Source organism: Camelina sativa, chromosome 14 (assembly GCF_030686135.1).
Source record: "Camelina sativa cultivar CO46 ecotype springtype chromosome 14, ASM3068613v1".
In the NCBI taxonomy this organism is placed as follows: Eukaryota; Viridiplantae; Streptophyta; class Magnoliopsida; order Brassicales; family Brassicaceae; genus Camelina; species Camelina sativa.
In genome coordinates this window covers 15,792,585-15,801,602 of record NC_141893.1, presented here as the reverse complement: position 1 = coordinate 15,801,602, position 9,018 = coordinate 15,792,585, and the positions used below count along the sequence as shown (strand labels likewise).

The 9,018-nt window shown below is 42.6% G+C and overlaps 1 non-coding gene across 1 annotated transcript; it reads right to left on the bottom strand.

Moving 5' to 3' along the window:
- Window positions 1–1,516: 1,516 nt before the first annotated feature.
- Window positions 1,517–1,623, bottom strand: LOC147928273 (small nucleolar RNA R71). The gene has a single exon (XR_015581115.1). It is a non-coding gene; the product is annotated as a small nucleolar RNA R71 (small nucleolar RNA).
- Between the last annotated feature and the right edge of the window lie 7,395 nt (window positions 1,624–9,018).

Here is a 9,018-nt window from a genome sequence, read left to right as displayed (position 1 = left end):
TAATTGTTCTCAATCTTAGATAGTTTTCACAACTGTCTAGCATTCCATATTTTGAGAGAAAGCCACCCAAAGATACTGTTTGAAAACCACCTACCAAAAAACCTTACCCTTGAAACCGATTGAGCTTGATTCACTTCCCATTTGCAAGAATTCGCCAAACACTTTAATGAATGTGAAAGATATGTTCTTTGGAATTGCAAGTCTTTACTGTTAGTTGGAGGATGAACTATATTGATGCATGGTGATAAGCATAGAAAAATATTTGTAAGTATGTTTATTGATCTTAGCACCGTTAAACTATCTTTAAGGACCATTAAGATTTTAGAGATTCATTGTCTAGGGAATATTGCTTGAGGCATATAGGACATCCATACTGGTCAGGAACACTTATGAGTCGATTACTCCATCCTTAGGAGCCTTCTTGTCTTTATTGTTTAACCTTATTCTACAACTCGACCCCTTACCCGAAATGGTACTCGATCACCAGCTTCGTGTATACCTTCGAGATGTTCATCTCTAACTTCTTGACCCGATCACTCCACCCGATCCTGTACTCGAATGCTTGCATCGAGTGCTTAGGTCGTGTGTTTCTTGCTTATTTATCTTCTTTTGATTATTTTAGGATTGTTAGATTAAACCCCAATTATTGCTTGGCTTGACTTGCTTGCTTCTGATCATATCTTATCTACTAGCATAACAACCATTTGGATTGATAACCCTTTGTACTACAACTGCATAGGGAATTGATACCCTGGGTGAAAATTCTGCTATGAATTTGGCGCCGTTGCCATTTGGTTGAATTTAATTTGCTACGTTTAAGATTTCAGCACTTGCTAGATCAAATTCTATACTATACAATGGTTCGGAACTGACTTGTTTACTCTCGTGTTTGTTTGTTTTGCATTTCAGGTACAACCTGAGCACCCACCCGACCGTCACTTGATCACCTGTATCGGGTAGACCTTCATGTACTCACTCTGTTAATTGATTGTGCATGAAAACACTATCTAACGGTAGCCAACACTTGAGTTCTTTCATCGACAACATCGACAGACCAAGGTTACTCCATCAACAACAAGTCCAACAACCACAACCAACTACAATTGAGGAGATAATGAATAATCAGGATGGTCCACCAGCTCCTCAAGAGAGGACCAGCATAGGAGCAGGAGATGCTCCATCTACTCACACTCAAAGACATGGCATTGTGCCACCTGCTGTTCGAAACAATAACTTTGAGATCAAGAGTAGTCTCATCCAGATGATACAAAGCAACAAGTTTCATGGACTGCAAATGGAGGACCCATTGGACCATCTAGATGACTTTGATAGGCTCTGTAGCCTAACCAAGATCAATGGAGTTAGTGAAGATGGATTCAAACTCCGGCTTTTCCCATTTTCTTTGGGAGATAAAGCACAAATCTGGGAAAAATAACTTCCCAAGGAGTCCATCACCACTTGGAAAGCATGCAAAAAGGCGTTTCTAGCCAAATTCTTCTCCAAATCCAGAACCGCAAGGCTGCGAAATGACATCTCCAGCTTTGTTCATAAAAGCAATGAGATGTTCAGTGAAGCTTAGGAACGTTTCAAGGGATACACAAGCAGATGCCCGCATCATGGATTCAGCAATGCTTCATTGCTAAGTACACTATACCGAGGAGTGGTCCCTAAGATACGGATGTTGCTGGACACCGCAAGCAATTGTAACTTCCTCAACAAGGATGTCGATGAAGGTTGGGACTAGTGGAGAACTTAGCTCAATCTGATGGGCACTACAATGAGGAGTATGATCGCACTATACGCTCTTCTGGAGACGATGATGCCAAGTACAAGCGAGACATGAAAGCCCTCAATGACAAATTGGATAAGCTCCTGAACCAGCAGCAGCATGTCCATCCATCTCAGAGGAAGACTAGTTTCAGCAACAAGATGGGGAGAGTGCTCAGCTAGAGGATGTGAACTACATCAACAACCAAGGAGGTTACAATAAAGGGTACAACAACTACAAACCAAACCCGAATCTCTCCTACCGTAACCCGAATGTTGCAAATCCTCAAGACCAGATCTATCCTTTCGCACTCCAAGGCAACCAAGGCCAGCAAAAGCCCTTTGTTCAATACAATCAAGTCTACGCTCCTAAGCAGCAGTATTCTGGTAATTACCACCAACGAGTTGCACCACCTGGATTCCCACAACCGCAAGGCCCGCAGAACCAATCTCACGAAGCTGACCTACGCGACCTAATTCAGCAGATGATTCAAAGTCACGCATCAGCCGCAATAGACAACGCAAAACGGTTCGCGGAGATGAGCAACAAGATCGATTTTGGGTATAATGACTTGAATGCCAAGTATGATTCTCTCAACACTAAATTGAGATACCTAGAAGGCCAACACAGCACCCAACCACCTCCAAAACTCAACCAGGTTCAAGGTAAAGCTGTTCAGAACCAAAAAGATTACGCCACTGCACAGGCCATCTTTCTTGATGATGATTTTGAGGATTGGCTCACTTAGGACAGCGATGTTCAAGATGGGGAGGATATGGATCACTATGGGATGAATGAGTACCAATACTACATATCCGAGTTTGAACCTGATCATTCAACCGAGGAGGCTGATCGAGCTGATGATTCGACCCGATGATCGAGCACTGGTTCGAGAATCGCAAACCAATAAACCACCCAAGGCTGAACCCGATGTCATACCCGATGATGGTGATTGGATGATGCATCGGGTAGATGTTCAGATGACAGATCAACCTCAACTGCCTACATATGAGGAAGGGGAATTAGAGGTAAGGTTCAGAGCAGCTCTTGACATCCAATTTGAGGCGCTTGCAGAGCGTATGTCCAAGCGAAAAGCCCCACCTCCTAAGCTTTTGCCACCACACGAACTTCGAGAGAAAATCATCAAGGAGACAGCTCAGCTGGAGATTAAGGTAAAGGAAGCTGTAAAAGAGATTGGGAATGCAATTCTGAGGAGTAGAGTGTGTTTAGATCCTTAACTGCGAATTGAAGAGAAATTGGAGGATCCCGGCTCTTTCATTTTCCCATGTTCAATAGGCCTTCGGATTTTCCACAACTGCTTGTGCGATTTGGGAGCTTCCGTCAACATCATGCCACTATCAATTGCCAACAAGATAGGTTTCAGCAATTTTAAACCAAGTAGCCTGTATTTGGTACTAGCTGACAGAACAGTCAGACACCCCATCGGTATCATGGAAAACCTGCATCTCAGGATTGGAAGAGTGGAAGTTCCTACCGATTTCATGATCCTTGATATGGATAAGGAACCAGAAGATCCACTTATCTAAGGAAGACCATTCTTAGCAACAGTTGGAGCAGTAATAGATGTGAAGCAAGGAAAGATCAGAATTCAGCATGGAGAGCATTTCAATATGGAATTTGGCATCAAGAAAGGAATTAAAAGGCCAACCATTGATGGCCAATTTTTTTCCACCAAGACAAAGCAAAGAAGAGTCAAGCATCACGAATAAGTCCATACTACATTTGCTGTGGAACCGGGACAAGACCAGAAATATCGGTTGAACCCATCTGTTTCAGTGGAGAGGATTCCAGAACCTCTCCCTCCTAAAACCCATGCTTGAAGAGCATGAAGAGTCAAACTTAGTGACTTAAAACAAGCTCACTTGGGAGGAAGTCCCAAAGGTATCCTTTATTTTCTTTTAATTCCATATTATTTATTTTGTCTTATTTTAGGTTTTTACATATTTACATATATTAATAAAAAATAAAATTAAAAAAAAAAAAGAAAAAGGAAATTTTAGGGAACCCGAGGCTCTACCCGAATCCGTATCCGACGCGCCTAATCGTGTTCCCACTCGGGTGGCGAGTGGAGTCCGAATTCCAAAAAACCCTAGCCCACTCTCGGTGAAACCCTAGCGACAGCCCTTCTATTTAAAGAGGACCAACCCCTTCTTCCCCAAGCAAAAATCGATAAGTGCTCAAAACTCTTTAACTTCCATCTTCTTATTTTTCCTTTCTCTCAAACTCCAGTGCTTTAAGATTTTCGGGAACTAACCCTATTGATCTCAAGTTTAGCTTTTCTTTCTTTTCAAGGATTCAACAATGGCTCCCAAGATGAAGACTTACCAAAAGAAGGAGACAAGATCAACCTCCGCCGCTGCTAGAATCGGAGGTGAAGGTGTCGATGCTCGCGATTCCCGAGGAGGAGGAGGAGACGTTTTGAATTCCAAACCGTTGGCTGGACGTTTCCAATCCCCAACACGATGCTCAACCCGATCCGTCACCCGAGCAAGTACTTGAGCAACGGATCGTGCAGTCCCCCGAGTCCCCCGAGTTTGCTCACCGATCGTGCAGTCCCCCGACCTGTCTACGTCCGACCGAACCGTCACAGACTCTATGGAGGTCGATTCAGATGCTGATGAAGGAGAACTGGCGGTGAACCAAACTTCACGACTGAGAAACAGAGCCACGGTTGCAAGAGGGAAGAGACCAGCTTCTGAAAAAGCTAAGGAGATAGCTGAGAGAGCGGCGGAAGAAGAAGATTGAGACACAGAGGAAGAGATTCATGACCGCGAGGAGGACCAGAGAGAACACACCCGGTTGGCATCGAGGAGGCTGAAGCAAAGAGAGGTGAAGACCCCGGCCAAGCTCTTCAAGGTCCCCCGCAAGATGAGTTTCGTTGGTACCCGCTACCCCCACCACAAAATGAGGAAACAATTGGGAACCGCAAGAGATGTCGAGTTTCTCTTTGACATGTGCCACCTGGGCTAGATGATGCGAACCAACCTCGAAGCCTGTGAGGAGGAGACGGTTCACTTCCTTTCCACGCTGCGGTTACACTACTTTGAAGACCACCCAACCCTACTACCCGATTGGGGAATCGGGTTCATCATTTTCTCCATGCGCAACAAGGAATACCGACTTACCTTCAGGGAGATGGAGGAGTTGTATGGTTTCAAGGCTGGGAGTGAAGAAAACATGGAAGTGAGCAAGGAAGAGATGAAATCCCTATGGCTGACAATAGGAGATAAGCTTCCCTACAAGTCTACAAGCTCCAAATCTGCTCAAATAAGGAGCCTTGTTTTGAGGTATTTTCACAAGTCCCTAGCCTGCACTCTATTTGCTAGGAAGGAAACTGGGAATGTGAATGATCATGAGCTCCAACTGCTAGACATTGCCTTGTGTGGAGTATTAGATAAAGCTAGGGATGGTAGACCGCTAGTATGAGATGTTGCGGATACAATTTTGGTCTTTGTCTTGCTTTATTAGTTCTTGTATCTAAAATCTTGGGCAATGAAAACCGAGAAGCTAGAGGGAGCTTCAGAGATATCCATAGGGGGTTTGGTCACACCGATTTTGGTAGCTTGCGATGTGCCTTTGTAGGGAGTGGTACATGAGCCGAGATGGCTAGACATCGACTACCTCACATTGGGGAATTACTTGGCTGATGAGAGGCTAAATGATAGGTTGCTCTTCAAGTTCGTTCATCCAGCAGTTGGAGCTACTCAAGTGATTCTGCCCAACGTCGTGTGCACAAAGATCCAATTAGGGGAGAACATAGACTTCATGCCACCATTGGAGGAGCTGTACAACCCTGAGGGGGAATCCGAAGCTGAAGAGAGAGAGCCAACAAGGCAAGGACAGGGAGACAATTCGGAGGACTACGATTTTGAGGAGTATGTTTGCTCTCAAAAGCAACCGGTGGGAGAGAGAGAAGCTCACAAGAGAATAGGATAGTTGAAGAGGATGAACAAGTTCCTAGCTAAGAAAGTGAGGGACCTTACCGGCACAATGAAGGTGATGGGAGGACAGATCAGGGAGTTGCAAGACAAGGCAAGCTGTGCCTCAGCTCCCACTTCAACATATGCACCCACATGGATGGGGAGAAGCGGACCACTAGGAGGAATCCGAGGATTGGCACCTCCCGAGCCTCACAGGGCATCATTTTACGAGCCCCAAGCAGAGGAGGATGTCACCAGACCCGATAGATCGCGGAAAAGCCACTCAGATGCCTATCTGACGCCTAACCCGACGGGGTACACGATGCCATACACGATGCCTCCATCGAGCACACATCCGGGTGAACACTCAGGTCCATTCACTCCGACATACCAGATGCCGTACTCGATGCACCCTGCGACCTCTCCCACCATACCTGTCGTATTACCCGATGCCCTACCCGATCAACCCCTCGTATGCTGGTCTGAGAAAGTCATTCGTGCACATAATCGAGCTCTCTGTGAGTGAATCCCAGCGCCTGCTGAAGCCGGTGACGATCTTGGGTACACGTTAGCGAGCATTTTATTTTGTTTCATTTTGTGTGATTCTCAGACTTCTTTTTTAGACTTTTATCTACACAAGGGAATGTGTAATTTAAGTTTGGGGGAGAGTCTGAGAATGTATATTACATTGTGTTTTATTTTCTTATTTTCTTATTTCAAATTTTTGCATACTAGTTTTATTCATTGGAGTCTGCATCTATTTGCATTAAAAACCTCGAAAATAAATTTTTGAAAAATTTAAAAAATAAAAAAAAGAGTGTTCATGTAGTTGCATTTACATATTAGGATAGAGTCTAGATTGCTTCATATAGGATTGTTGCATATGCATTTTAGGGGACAATGATTAAAACGACCTTGTTTAAAATCAAACTTTAGGATTGAAGTTATAGCCTTTAATCACAGTTCATTGTTGCTAAATCAATCTTTGGAAAAAAATGAAAAATCTTTGTTTAGAACCTTGTGTCTTTTGAAAGCTTCCTCCACTTGCTTGAACATTGAATCATCTCTATATTAGTGGATTTAACCTGAACTTAAATTGTCTTGCTTGAATTTGAATACTTGCTCTTGGTAACTCTAAACTCGGGTTAACACTCCATTTTTGCCAATCTTTTCGTTTAACCCAATTTGTTTTTCCTTATCCTTGAACCCAAACCTTTCTTTCAAACCTTGTTGTGAATTTTTGAGTGAGGCCTTTTCATTGTGCTATAGGTTGTGAAACCTTGAGAGTATTGAGAACGACAAAAAACAGGCTCTTGTTTAGCTAAGTTTAGAATCATTTGGACTAGCTAGTAGAATCGGTTTTGAAAGATAGGTGTTTAGCATAATTATTTGGGTTGGGTTGGGGAATTATAGAGAAATTAAAAAAGAAAGACCCTAAGGTTCGTGATAACATCATTATTTTACCTATTTTAGTTATGGTTTTAGTATGCATTTAGGAAGAGTTGATATGATTTCAACGATTTAATGTCTATTATCAAGTATTTTAGGTTTAAAGAAAGTTTTACAGGTTTTATAGCAAAAAGGACCAAAAGACAAGGAAAATACGTTTATGGAAATATTCAGAGCTTTACAGTACGAACAACTTTTGGAGAACTTGCAGAACTCACATTTCGACGTGCTTGATTTCTATGGAAAGCTGGAAGAGTCATATTTCTCCTCAAAGTGTAATCAAGTCAATCAAATCACCCCCAAAGAAGTTATGCCCGATTTACCTAGGGTTTAGAGTGTGCCTTCATTGTGCCTTCAAAGTTTTCCCAAAAAAGTGCCGAAAAGGAGCAGCCAAGAGACGAAAACCAGAGGAACAACCACGACCAGACCTCTCTCGTTCCTCTCCTTGAAGCCTTGAAGTTCACCAAACTCATTCTTTTTCTCTTGTTCGTTTGTTACACTAGTTTTCATAAGGAGAAATCTTTACATCTTGTACTTGATTCTAAGAAGTAATCTCTAAATCCCTTTTCTCTATTTATTCTTTTATGTTTATGAATTGTTTAAACCTTGCTATGATGATTCCCTTAAACATGCTACAGTAGTTTTATAGTTGGGTTTAAAGGGATAATCAAAGGGGGAAGATGATCTTAGTTTAGGTGGCAATTTTTAGGGTTTGTTAGATTTGATTTCTTGTTTATTATATGCTTTAATTTTAAGTCTTAGCTTAATGCTTTAAGTTAGCCTCATGAACTAACTATGATCTAAAGTGTGTGTACTTTGCCAAAAGCTTGCATGTGTGCTCGACCTAGCTTAGATGTGTGAGGAGTCATAGGAAACACATACCCCTTACCTATGGAATTTCATGGATTAGAATCGAACCTGTTTTAAATGCTTTGATCTATACGTCGTTGCCTGCGACAGTTGAGTCTCGGAGTATAGTGATCTTAGACGGTTAGCTTGTGAACTATAAGTGTAACACCCGCAAACCAATGTTTTATGGTTTCCCAGATTGATTACTGATCGATTTGGTTCGGTTTGGTTATGGGAAACCATTGAACTGGGTTACTTAAGCGGGTTTCAACAAAAAGAAGGGTTTGGTGGATTGTCTTTGTCACTACATTGTTGTTTATGAGAGAAAAGGGAGAAAACTTTGTTCTTGAGCTTTGGAGAGAGATTAGTGAGATTCCTTGCTGTTTCTTGAGAGATCCAAGGCTAGGAAGGAGTTAGAAGCTTGGTAGGAGGGTTGGATTCGTTGCTGTTGGTCAGAATTTTCCTGCAAAGAGGTGAGAGCATGACCATGGCTAATCTAAGCCTTTGATTCCTTGTTCTTTCTTGTTTGTTGTTGTTTTGTGTGTTTTCCTTGCTGGGATTGGTTGCTACAGGTTCCTATGGACGTATATGGCTTGAGTTTTGAGTATTGGGCGATTTGGAGGAGGTTGGGAGCGAGATTCGACTCTCGGCTTTGAGCGGATCGCGGTTGCAGAGGGAGCGGATCTTGTTCTGTTAATTGTTTGGAACATTGGTATCACTGTTTCTTGTGTGTATAGCCCAGTAGATGGGAGGATTGCCTCACTGAGTGTTTATCAAATACTCATGCATCTCAATATGTGTATGTGGTGCAGGTAAAGGCAAAATGTGATCGTGGAATCAAGGCGATGAAGAGGAGGATATTCTAGGGACTCGATTGGATGTTATCTGGTGTTGCTAGGTTGCTAGAGTTGGGTCATTAGAGACATTGCTAGGTTGCTGGTTTCATGTTTCCTGATGATTGGTTATTTGATTGTTGCTATATTTGATTATTGGTTATTTTATTATTGGATA